Consider the following 10351-nt stretch of genomic DNA (forward strand, 5'->3'; position numbering starts at 1 on the left):
GTTTTGAGTTGACAGCCGCGTTGACGCATGCAAACCAAGAGCTTAAAATGCGCGGCCCGCCACGCAGCACTCGCTCTTATTTCCGATCATGACCTGTCGTCTCTCGTATCGCGTTCACCGCCAGCGCCCGTGGTTGACGTGCGCGCGATGCTCGCACATAACCTTTCCCTCCACCCTTCGGCGCGTGAGAGCCCTGATGAATTCCAAATCCCTGGAGGAGAACTGACTTAATCCACACACATAAAAACAACGTGTACGGGCGGCAGTGAGTAACTGTTATTCTACGCCGAGCGCATATTTACATTTGAGCGTGACGCACTTTGCCAGGGGCAATTATCAACTCTGAAGGGCCAATTAAAGACACTTCCGGAGGGATTTAAAAAGTCGCAAGATCTTGGCATGGGTGCTTCACGTGTATCGGGAGAACGTCATTTTGATTTGCATTCCCCCGAAAGCGACTTATTATTAACACACACACGCAATTTAAAAAGTTACCGCAATAACGCGCGTTTGTCAAAACACCCCAAGGATCTGAAAAAAATATAACAAACTTTTATTTTGAAGTGGCAGAGGAGATTTTTTTTACGTAGAAATCGAATAATTTGCATACAAAAACAATTTAAATAAATATGTATGAATTAAAACTTATAATGTGGAAAGAAATGTGGAAAGGCACACCTGCGTTAAGATTTAAGACTGTCTAGGATGTTTTTCTGGACTTTTCCTCCTCCTTGTCAAGCGTGGTCTGTTTTTGACAAGGTTACATTTCCTGTCAGGCCTCTTATTAGCAACTATGTCGTTTCCTTCTCGCAAGTCACCGCAATGCTGGCTAATCGCCGCCTCCTCTTTCCTCTTTCCTGCAGATTTAACAGTAATCCCCTCCCTTCAATGTGTCTGTGTGTTTTTCTGGTGGATGTGCACAGATGTGCCCACATTTTGGGCATCTGGTCAAAACTTAAGCCCGAGAATAACTCATGACTGTTATCCAAAAAAAAAAAAAAAATGGTTATGTCATGCTGCAGATGAACCCAAATAAAAAAATCAAAAGGAAGACTTTACGGCGGATAAAAATACACGACTAAACTTTGCCTGCTTTGTAAACAAGGCTTAAAAAAGTGGAAATCCTTTGCTAAAAATACTGGCTTTCAAAGAAGTGGTAATCAGTTCCCAGTTTTAGCTAAATATTCCGAGTATTTTCAATTGCAGTACATTTTATGCTCTCTTTTTTTTGTCTTGCTGAAATTAGCCTATTTCGAGGGGACGCGACTGCCTTATCGAGTGAGTTCACCCAACCCCCATTGGTGAGTGCCATACTGTATTATATATATATATTATATATTTTCAATGTAATTCAATGGGCTGACCACAATGCATGTAATATGTGTGTCATTAAATGATCAACGCTGACGGGGGGTGGGGGGGGTTAGCTGCTATGACCTCGTGCCCATGTGGCTAAGCTGCTTTTATGAAATTATTGATTTTCCTGAGTGGGATCAAGTAGAGGTGAAATTTGCAGTGCACACACGCTCGTGTCGCGGCCTATCTTTTAATATGAATTGATATTGAGAAAGGCCTTTGTGCGGCGGAGCCGACGTGTGTACGCACGTGCGATAAGAATGACTTTATCAAGAAATGAGTCGGAGCACGACTTGACTTGTCTGGGTGGAGTGCCGCTTACGCAATCATTCACATCCAATTGATCATCAGACCTAACTTTGGCTAACCAGCTAGCTATCTCCAAAATGTTCTCCCATGTAAATGTCAATTTGATATCCTCCAGATTCAGAGCTGCTCTTTGCACGTGATTGAAGCTTCCCTGCCTTTTATCTCTCGTCTGCAGTCCATTAATATTAGCAGGTCAGCAGCCAGCAAGGTCTATGAAGCATCCCACTAGCCCACTGGCCAACATGGACCCCGGATTAATCCTGGGCTAATGCCATTTTGTTACAGTCAAGTGTAATGATTTGGAGCGGCATGAACAAAGCTTTCATGTAGGCCCACTGGGAGAAATCCATCATGCTCGATGGTGTCCATATGTGGCAAAGGCGGGTCAGGGAAAGGCTGTAAACGGGTCATCCAGCTGTTGTGCCAGTTGAGCGGCGAGCGGCGAGGATTAGCTAAAGCTACCAGATAACCCTTTTGCTGCGTTGGGGGTAACTGGACCTACATCATGATTGACATTATTCTTAAGTAATATTGTTTTCAAAATGTACCAAAAGTATTCTCGTATAAATGTTTTTTTTTTTTTAAAACTGTGTTAAGAATACCACAAAATTGTATCTTGGGTTAAAATAATAATAATTAATTGAGACATTCCAAAATGACTCCAAGTAGATAATATCAATGAAATATAAAAACATTCTACTGCTTGTTTTGATAGCGTGTGCGCTGCCCTCAGAGACTGAGGAGACATTCATGACGGTTTGCGTGTTTGGTCATGTTGGAAAGCAAAGACGGAGGCAAGCGCACACCCAGTAACCCGACGTCGACTGAGGGCATGTCGGGGGGGAAGTGGGGGAGTCGCTTTTACACAACAACATCCACGCACCATTGGTGATGCTAGTCAAAAAAAGAAGGGTGGCAAATGCATACTGTATGAATCCCAAGTGTGGGGGGGGGGTGCACCTGCCTGCTTGCAGAGTGGCGAGTGGGGGCCCCTTTTAGCCAAAGGCGCTTTTGTTCGTCTGTTCACGGGTTCTGCTCGCCTCTGATGACGGGCCCATTGTGACTGGCTCCATGCGGACCCGCGCCATTCACAGCCCCTGATAAAGCCCCCTTTCACACACACATACACACACACACATCAGAGGCAAAGGGGGGGGGTGGAAAGGAGTGTGGAAAGGCCAAAGAGGCGAGCAGCGGAATGTCGTCCGCTGATCCGAGATGAGCAATGGCGGACGGGATGAGGCGGACACAAGCTCTTGTCTCTTCTGTTGTTTTCCAGCTTGTTGGTTCACACGGTGCGGGTATTTTTGAAAAAGTCTAAAAAAAAAAGTTGAAAAAGTTTTGACCTTTTCCCTCTGCATGCAAACCAGCGTTTGTGAGGATTATCCCAAATGTCACGGTCATCAATGTGCTTCTCGCTTGTTGTTGTCGTGGACTTGTTTAAGCCGCTGACAAGTCGAGCGGGCTAACTCAGTCAGTTCGGGTGGAGTTATTTCAACTTTTAGATTTATGTCTTGATGATTATCTCTTTTGGATGCCCTGTGTATTTTTTTTGGACGCTGCGTAACTATTTTTGTCCAACACGCTCATTTATATCAGGTGTAATTACACTTGCAACCACTAGATGGCATCACACTTAGTTTGAGACTTCAATTTGAAATAATTTAACAGTATTGTGCATTTGTTGTTGCAAGCTCCTCGCCTTTTCCACCCCGGACGCAAGTTTTAAAGACGTTAGCGTATCATTCGCGGTGGCAGTTCCGGTCGTCGTTGAGCCAAAGGCAACTTACATAATTATGCATATTTATTTATTTATCGTGTGTAACCATGCGACTGCACCGAGAGTGGCTTTTTTTTGTAGCTCAGAGAGGAGGAAGAAGACGAAACACACACACACAAATGGACCACAGCAGAATGTCAGCCAGTGTTTTGTTTTTTATTTTTCCATGCGTCGTCCCAGGCCAAAACGCTTACGCAGGAAGTCCAGCCCATAGGAGGACGCGAGGAAAGGGTGAGGCGGGAGATGACAGCGGAGATGAATGAGAGATTTAAAAAATCACATTTGTATGATTTAAAGAGAGCTTTCATGTGAGGGCGGGGGAGTCCATTAATCTCGCCGTGGAAGCTCTAAATTTAGTTTCTCCAATGATGAGACGTGTCAGGCAGATTCGGCCCGGCTATTTTTGGGACGAAGCCTGGCGATGATGTAATGCAAAGCCGAGTTGGTCATCGCAACACAAGTGCCGCTCGGCACTGTTCACAATGCTGCAGAGTTTGCTAATGTTCTTTATGGCGAGGCACGTGGCATCCATTGAGGTGACCAAATATGGCTCCTCGCCCTATAAATGGCTACGCGTGCATAAAATAGCCTTGCGGTAGCTTCCTATCGCACATATGGCCGGCAGCTAAATCACCGCCGATGATCTCGGTTTTGACAAGCGGAGTGCGCTCTCCTTTGAACGCTAACATCTGTTAGGGAAGCGCAAACAAGTCGGCGTGCTCCATCTTGGTATTTTTGGGGGTCCGAGTGAAAAGTTAAAAATATAATCCGCTGCTCTGACGGCACATTAGAGGTGCGCCGCCTGCAGGCTTTCATCCACCGACTCAAGTCGTTTGCTTGAATTCACTTTTTTTTTTTAGCCACATTAGCCTCATTCCTTCGTCAAACAGAGTGAAAATGTCAAGGGCAGCGCCGTAGGTGAAGGTAGCAATTACGGGCGAGGCCTGGAGGGAGAGACAGGAAGTGTTGGAGTATGTTTTTAGATGCATCGGGGACGTCTATGCACACAGCAACAGAGACAAAAACAAAGACAGACTGCCTGCCTGGCTCATGCTACCGTCCTGTCACAGCCCTTCCTCGTAAAATGTAGCGCTAGCTAGCTAGCTTAATTGTCCCGGCTCCTCCTGTCCTGTCCTATTTGCTATGCCTGGCTCATCGCTGTCGAATGAATTACTCGTACCAGGCCCACCAGGACAGGACAAATGAATAAAATCTCGGATGTCTTGTAAATGCAATTCACAAAAAGTCACATCAAGAATGCACCAGAAAAGAAGAGCGGGGCGGGAAGTTAGAGGCAGGAGGCTCCGGGTTTTAAGTACAAATACGCTACCGCAACGGGCCGACCACACGCCGAAAGACTATCATTTGGATTTTCCCAGAATAGCGCCGTAAACCGGGGCGGCCAGGAGGAGACGGAATAACACGGACTCTGGAGCAGCACGCAACGCGACAACACGCCCGCCGCGCGCACGCAAACATATGTACGCATATGCCGTCCGTCCATACATCTGCTCGCTGAGGAATTTTCTCTTCGGGGGCCCCTTTCCTACAAATGTCCGCACTAATATTTCCTCGCCGCTCGTCTTTTGGGACATAAATCTGTTTCTCTAAGCAATCACGCCACTTGTACGAGCGGCTAATACTTCCTCAAACCGCTGAAAGCGATGAGCTCATGAGCCGGGCCTCGCACCCGAGCTGATTTATGACTTTGCGCCAGAAGGTCGGCATGTTCTAAGCCCTAAATTGGACTTACATTTTTTTTTGTTTCAAAAGTTCGGGTCACTGAGCGTAGCACGTAATGTGACATTCAGTGTTTACATAAGTAATCAAGAGCGTGCATATAGAGGATGTTTTCAACGCCGTGGGAAATATTTACTTTTGAACGCTTGGTTTATTTTCACCTCCACAGGATTTGCATCCAATCACACGTTTGGGCGAGTGTGTTGCAGATGAGGGGGGGGTTAGGGTACGAGAGCTAGCGCGGCAACGCCGTTAGCGGCGGCAGGTCAAGCGTAAGAAGTAGGTCAGCCGTTGATTCAAAGTGGGTTACGCGAGAGGGGGTATTAAGTACACGCCGCCCTCGTTAACAAACAATCATCATCAGCGAGCGAGCGCGATCCTGCTGCATGACTTCATGTCAATTGGAAAACATTTGATATTACATTTTTTTTCATTTATTTGGCACGCTGCGACTCTTTCGCATCTCTAAAATAAGATTTAGATTCTTCGCGGATCAGTAAAGTTGCCCCCGAGCGTCTGCTTACAAGCGACATGTCTCGATAGCTCAGCATCAACTCGTTTAAATCAAGCCCAGACAAAAAAAAAACAAGCAAAAAAAAATCTGGCATGAAGTTTAAAAGTCTCGTAAATGCGTCTCTATATTGATTTCACAATCGTTAGCCTGAAGGTAACAATATCGTGAAAGCAGAACTCGATGACCCAAATAAGACGGAACATTTCGACAAGTCCGTTCTTCTCTTTGGTTTTGGACTCGGTTTGCAATTTTTGACATAACGGAAATGTCCTTCGCCACCCCACAATCAAAAATGGCTCGATCCTGCCATGTTACAACCACAGCAAGATGAGTCACAGAGTACCATATCACCACTTTGTGTTATTATTATTATTAATTTTATTATTATTATTATTTATTATTATTATTTATTCCTCTGACGTTGAGGAACGTTGGCATGTCCTACATGTTCAACTTATCTGTGCAAAAAAAAAAATCCAATGCCCTAAATGCTGCAACCACCATTTGAAATCGAGCCGCCATTTTCTTTCCATGTACAATTGACCACACAAGCAATTAATTCCCTTACCAAGGTCATTCCGTGGGCCAGAAAAAGAAAACATATTCGGCAAGGCATGATTTGTAATCGGATGTGAATAAATCATTTCGCTGACAGCGGGGATCTTTTTGTGGCTCGCTTCTAGCTGAAAAAAATAAATAAATGTCTGGGCTAATTAGATTTGATGTGATCATTTCCTCGTGTGGCATTATGGATGAAAGATGCTTGTTGTCAGGGGCTTGTGACGAGCTATGGCAGTCAGGAAGCTTGACTTTCGAATCATTTTTTTGGAATAATATAATCTGATTTGTGCATTTTCTGCCTGAGGGAATGTCTGGCCTGAAAAAAAACGATCATGTTTGAAAATGCATCATGCATAAAATATGCTGTGTACAGACGAGACTGCGGGTCATTGTTCATCTCTGGACTGGCTTCACACGATTGTAGTCCAGTTTGTCTTCTTGTGACCCCCCTCCGTGCCACATTGTTGAATCTGAACCCGGCCATTTACTTGTGCTGACCTTTATTTAGACGGCAGTGTCTTGCGGTCGCGTAAGTTCTGTATTACACTCCGACTGTTTTGTTTGAGCACTTTGTAATGTGGTCGCTTGCACGACAGAAAGCGGCGACCGAAAAAATGCGGCGTCAGCAAAAAATCTCATGACATTCATGTTTTTGGGACAAATACCAGCCATTTTTATTGTTTGGACTGGTTTCACTTTTAGAATATATGGAGATCATGAGAATAAGTCCCATTTTGGCAAATCGTGAACAGGAAGTCGGCCATTTTGGGTTTGAAACAACGCTTTGGAAGGATTGTGAGAGGAGCTGGAAAAAAGTGGGGGCAGTCGTCTGCAGCAGACCGGCAGACAGCCGAGTCCACATGCCAGGATGTGACCGAGAGTCGAAAACAAGGCAGGACGAGACGGGGGCCCCCAGCTTGACCGCGCTACTGACACACTGGGGTCTCGCTCCTCGCCAGCTGTGCGTTGTGGTCGCCGCTTGGAGGACTGTATACTTAGGCCGCCGATGAGGACATACTTGGCCTGCGAGTTGACGAAGAAGAAAAGACATCTTTGTCTGTTCATCTCCCTGAACCTGCTTTTCCATCTGTTTTTGCGCAGGTGGCGGCGTCTAGCAGCTCCGTCGCCACCTGACGTCTGCTAACTATTAGCGACATTTACATTAAGTACCCCGAGACGCAAGACTAACACCCCCCGCCAAAAAGATCGTTTCCATCTTTTCTTTTTGGCCATGTTGTCAGGCAACAGTTCCCACCCCTGGAGCGTCTACGTCTCCCCAAATAGAAGTGGTGGCGCTGGAGGGTGCGGGCACCCTATGTTTTGCCTCCGAGAAAGCGGCCCGCTGGTTATTTTTAAACCCCGCCGTGAGTTCCACGAGGAGAGGCGGGAGTACACCAAAAAATTTCATTCTGAGGATCAAGCATGCATCCTCAGAATGATAATAAAGGATTTACTTGTCTACATTGACACTAAAAGCATTTTATTCCATTTTGTCATAGGATCAACTCTGCAACCTCCACCTCCATCCTTCCTCGCCCTCCTGGAGGAAAAAAAACAACCGATCGATGCGGCGCCTGCGTATCCTGAGGTTTGGCAAACACTCGCGCACGGCAACGCACATGTTGTCATTTGGATGCGGGGGGGACTTCCCCTTTGAGCTCATGACATTTTAATTCACACCCCTTTAAAAAAAAAAAAAAAAAAAGGCTTCCTCTGAGGTCTGGTTCTTGGAGGAGAGCCCTGTCAAAACCTGAAGTATGCACGCGCCTTCATGCGCTGTCCTCCTCGTGCCCTTTGCGATACGTGCCGCCGCGCCGAGTCAGGCGCCGAGTCAGGCGCCGGGCAAGCGGGGAAAATCGGAGCTTGACATCTTTTGCATATGTTTGCGTCAATTTAAAGATAATCAGTCGCGCTCGCTATGCATCTAAACCACAATTTTTTTTTTTTTACTGCGTCTTGTTACAGACCAAAACTGATCTCGGGTGACCCTTGCAAAAAAATGGCTACATTTTTGGGCACGTTGCCAGAGAATAACAATAAACAGATTCCAACAAGGCCTTTGAGCCACTCGATGTTCGGGACTTCTCAAAAAGGCAACGAGGCCAACGTAAATTGCAGGCGTCCCATCTGGGAGCATTAGAAGCTGTTAATGAATAGCGGCGCTCAGGGCTGCAAAGGAGCCACAAGTGGAGAGGCGAGGCAGCTGGAGGACTTTGGAGGGGGGGGGGGTATGCAAGTGGGTAGCATCTGGGCAGCAGATATGTGTGCAGTCATGTAAAAGAGGTTGCGGTCACATCTACTCACAGGCATTCCAGAAAAAAAAAAAAATCCAAATAGCAAATAATGAGGATAATGTCCACCGGAGTTCTCAACCAATAAGGTTCCTCACTCGGTTCCTCTGCCAGGAGGTGACGGAGAGCAATTCCAAACTCATGACTTCATCTTATCTGGAGGAGGCGTGGTAGCAGAAGGGCCCGTTATCTTAAGTGACCTTTTCAAGTTCCCCCCCTTGTGCACGGCGGGCACAAGTGTGCCTCGCACGCGTGCACAAAAGCCGGCTGGCTGCCACCTGCTCGCACCAATGCATCGCGATGCTTTCGGGAGCTGGAATTGATTGGGGGCTTTTTTTGTTTCCCCGGCCCGGAGTGTGCCACTTTATTAGGCGCGGGGTGCTGTAAAATAGATTTTCTCCTTCGCAATAGGAGCTTGTAAAAAAATCATTTGTGTGGGCATGTGTGTTACTTTGTTTGACAAAAGTCAGAGCAACTGCTGGTTTTATTCCCACTGGGGCTATAAAATTCCGAGTCCGTATTTGGGGGCGAGGACCCCGGAGTGGCAGCATGTGCCGTTGTCAATGGAGGGTGGAGTAATTGCTCCCATCACTTTTTTTTTTTTTTTGGAGTATGGCACTCTGGCACACACATGCCACGGACCACACAGACACCACACACACAATCTGAGTCGATACCGCATGAGATTCACGCACACACATTCCAATGTTTATACATTTGCGCCACATAGTTTCCACTCCCGCTATTGTGTCGCCGTTCGGACGTCTGCAAAATCCGATGAATACAACGACGGTTCTTGAGTTCGAAAGATAATTGTGGGTTTTGATTGGCACTGTCAGATTTTTATTCATTTATTTTAGTGATGAATGAATCCTAAATTTAGCGGGTATGCACATTGGGATTGTTGCGGTGGTTTTAACATTCGACCTCATTCGCCCTTTCATAAAAATGGAACGTAGCGCTGTCGAGTAAACGCAAACATCGAGCGCAATCCCTCGTTAGCATCGGCGTCACTCGTTGTGACAGCCGCATCCAGATGCCGCTTTATTTTGGGAACGCGACCCCCCCCCCCAATCGGGTCAGAGACCCTCGGGGCCCCTCAGTGCCGGGAAGGTCATCACATCGCGGACACGTCGCTTCTTTTCAGGTTGCTTGTCACTTTCGCTAATGTCTCGCTAAAGGCCGTTAGCGAGCGCGGCCTGCTTTAGCGGCGGGAGTACGAGGGGCTCAGGTGCTTCCGGGCCAAAGCGTCTTTACTCTTCAACTCACACTGGAGCTGAGAAATGAGCCCAGCTGCTCTCCAAAGTGCTTTTTGATCATTGTAACGTGATGCTAGGTTGGATGGAACACCGGTGCTCAACCTCTGGTTTGCGGGCCCCAGCCGGTCCTTTCTGTCATTCACGGCCGTCGTGTTGTGTGTTTTGCGTTGTTGTTGTGCGGTAAACACAAGCCCCTGGGTGGTCTTCTTTTCTCAGGACTAACTGTCCACATGTCAACCGACAGCAGAAGGGCTCTTTTTTTCTTTTTCATAGGCCCTCATACATATTGAAGGACCTCTTTCACTTCGTCCACTCTCGTCCGCCTATTTACATTGGAGTGTGTCAATCTTTCTTTTTTTTATTTTTTCCCTCCTTCTCTGTCCGCATTTTGTCCTCTAAGAACAAAAACTTGTTTCACCATTCAACACTTGTTTCCCACCTGCCCACTTTCTCACACCATCGCTCCATGCCTCCAAGGCTCCTATTTCGGAGAGAGCAACTTGTAAACACTCCAAGCTCGATTCTCCCACAGCTTCCGAAT

The sequence above is a fragment of the Syngnathus acus genome, chromosome 11, assembly GCF_901709675.1.
Source record: "Syngnathus acus chromosome 11, fSynAcu1.2, whole genome shotgun sequence".
NCBI classification, from domain to species: Eukaryota; Metazoa; Chordata; class Actinopteri; order Syngnathiformes; family Syngnathidae; genus Syngnathus; species Syngnathus acus.